The following is a 3,541-nucleotide window of genomic DNA, read 5'->3' on the forward strand; positions in this document are numbered from 1 at the left end:
GCAGCAAATGTTCAAGTCTGCTACACTTGATGGGTAGGAAGAAAGTAACCCAATGTCCATAAAAAGCTTGTATGTCACATGATGGCATTTCTGTCAACGTACTCTTATATAATGTATTCTTTCTATCACGGACCATTATAACCAATGATGGACCACGGTCACCGGAAAAGGTAGGTACATACTACACTTAATTGTTTGTCATCTACAAGGGATATGTTAGGCAGCCGCCATGTATGTGATCAAAAACTAACATTGTTAGCAAAGAGTATGCCTGACAAAATGGCTGACAAACAATAGTGCGTTATTGATGGAAGCATCAATCAACTGTGACTTTGTTTTTGTCAATAACAACTGGAACATCCATATTACAAATAATAGATATACATTTCCCACTGTGTAATCTATATCAACATCGACAGAGTTTTTACAAATAATGACAAAAATATTTTTTTCTTAGCATTTTGACTTTACATAAGTTATCTAAAGAAAACAATAAAAAAAAGATGTTTTCAGCAATGATTTATTTTTAAACTAAAATTATATTTCTTTTAATGTCTTTGACAGAGTGTATTAAAATTGTAATGCATGTTTAGATATCTTTTTTAAAGATATATAATTTAAAAATTGAGATACATTGTTATCATTATGTGTTTTTGTTATTGACATAAAACATTGACACATTCCACTCATATGTTTCTGATATGTCTATCCACCACCTCACGGAAGACAGAAACCATGAACGAAAGGTGCATCATGAAGAAATACAGGTTGAACCGTACTACCATTGAGGATTTATTGCAATAATTTAATCTAAATTTATTCTAAATGTATGCCAAACACCAGAATTCAGACTGATATCTCACCTATTGTGAAATTTATGGCAGTGTTATATTTCTGTGCTATTGCTTCTTTCAGTACATAGTTTAGGACTCCAATGGGATGATTCAGCCCACTTTTTCAGCTGTCTACAACCAGGTCCTGAATGTTATGCTATTTGATGTCGTTTTAAATAGGAGTATATGAGGTAACGACGCTCCAGGCTATGTATCCCTCTCACGTTCCATGTTCCTATGCTGACGGGAGCCATAGCCTATGCATGTCAGAGGTACCAGCGACTCCTTCCAGCACGAGGAAAGGAGAGGCCAGCAGTGGATATAGAACGCTCATGCTAATACATATTATCGCACAAAAATTGACTTTACAGCATGCATATCTTAGCTCAATAATGATGGTGTAGTAAACATACAAACAATTCACAAGAAAAAATACCATCAGAGCAATACGGCAACAGGCAATTGCCCAAACTAATAATACAATAGCACACAGCTAACGTCTGGAGTGGACTATAGCGCACAGCAAAACGGAGTCGTACTACAGCTGATCACAGATGAGCAACAAAAAACATCTCTGGCAGTTAGGCCCAACCACTGGTATAAGCAGAAATGTACTAATTAAAGGGTTTTTCTGTTCTGGGTATTAGCTGGGCGCTCTGCTAACTGTAGACGCAAATCGTTAGGAACATGGAAGGGTTGAGTGTGGTGCAACTGGGTGAGGGGATAAGCCCTATAACCCTCCATTTGTGTGATGGAAACAACCAACGCACTGTAAAATTTCAACAAGATACCCTATACACCCAACAAACGTGTAGGAAAAAGGTGTGTCAATGTGGATACATGTATGTTACAAAGCAAAGCTAACAGAAAATACACAAGGATTTCTTGTTTGGTGTGTCAACAGTTCGGTCTCTTTTAATTTCTCAAGCAAGCCAGCCGACACGTGTTTTGTCGCACTGGTATAAGCAGGGCAGCTACACATTCGATATGCATAATATTCCCATATAAGGAGGGACCATCGAGAGGAGCACATCGATAGGTCTAGGCCTGCCGTAGAACAGCTACACTGACAGGGCCAACCCATACAAATAATACAGCACATAAGCAATAAACATAGACTCTTATACTTGCGTGTCCGACAGAGCCCGGTGTCAAGCGGCTGATGAAGTAAAGGATACCCAGGTTTATAAGTGATACATTCCTAAGCAATATCATCAGAAGTCTGTGGAGTGACATGCGGTAGCGCACAGGAGCCCTGAGAGACAGGAATGTTGTCCGACAGTTCATCATTACTGGGCGGCCCTTGTGCGTCGGAGTCTGAATTAGTGACCTCTGCTGGTGAGCCACCAATATTCACCACGGCTTGCACCGCTTCCAGCTGTCCACTTAGTACCAATTTGGGAAGAGGGCCAGCTGTCTTTGAGGCCGGGAACTGAGATTTATGTAGTCATCTTCTGCACCGTCACAAAGGGGCGTCAGACATCATCTCCTTTCGCCCTGTTTGTGATGAGCCACGAGCGTCCAACCACTCTTCCACATTATCCAGGGCGGTGAAAATGTGAGTTTTGTCATTTCCGATGACCCTTAGTTTCGAGGGGAACAACAGCGAGGACTTTAGATCACACTGTTGCAGGCGTCGCTTCACCACAAGGTAAGAATGCAGCTGCTTCTGCACTTGGAAGGTATAGTCCGGGAATATCATCACCTTGTGGTTATCTACTTGTATGTCTTTTGTAATTTCCGAGCTTCCTAGAGTATGACTTCTCTGTCTATAATTTAATAAGTGGATTAGTAGTGGCCTTGGATTCGAGCCTGGGGGTGGGGGTTTAGCAGGTACCCTGTGAGCTCTCTCGACAACAAAGTGCGGGGACAAGACCCCTTCTGGCAACAGCGTTCGGATCCAGTCTTCTGCATGAAGCACAGCGTTTCTCCCATCCACTCCTTCCGGAAGGCCCACAACGCGTATGTTATTGCGACGGGCCCTGCCTTCCTCATCCTCCACCCTGTCCTCCAAGAATTCTACTCAGTTGAGCAGATCTCAAATGTGCTTCTCGGCCGTGGACACCTGTGGCAAGACTTCCGCAATGTCTCCTTCCACTGCTGTGGTCCGCAAGCTTCCGATGATTGGCATGCAGCAACGTGAGGTTCAACGCCACCTTATCTATTTTACCTTCCAGGGAGGTGCGGATCAGATTCATCATCTCTCCAAGCTTCTCCACCGCCGCCAACACTGCATCCAGTTTGTGAGTCATGGGATCTGTCGCCTTTGAGCCTGCCATCTTGTCCGCCTTAGAGGGGCCACCGCAATCTTCGTACAGCCCCTCGTGACATGGGGTAGCAGATAATAAAAGCTATTTTGACGTAGTACCTCTTGAACGCTTCTGGAGTGTCTTTCGGGATCTGCCTCCACCAACAGAGTAGAACCAGGCCCAACACGAACCGGATTGGGCGGACGGGACATGCCCGCTCTATTTGCACCTATCTCACAGTCTCCTAGGCATCGGGTCAGTCGAACCAGCCCTGCAAGTCCCCAGTTCATCACCACAAATTCATGGGGGGGCAGGCGTGGCAAGCGCACCCCACTTCAGTTTATGCTAATCTCAGGACCTTGTCTTGCTGGTCAGTGGACCCCAGGGCGAGGAGCACACGCTGCTTGGGCATGCATCAGACGCAGGTATGGGAATGTCAAGGACAACCTGCCCTGCAGG

The sequence above is a fragment of the Lissotriton vulgaris genome, unplaced genomic scaffold, assembly GCF_964263255.1.
Source record: "Lissotriton vulgaris unplaced genomic scaffold, aLisVul1.2 SCAFFOLD_464, whole genome shotgun sequence".
Lineage (NCBI taxonomy): Eukaryota > Metazoa > Chordata > Amphibia > Caudata > Salamandridae > Lissotriton > Lissotriton vulgaris.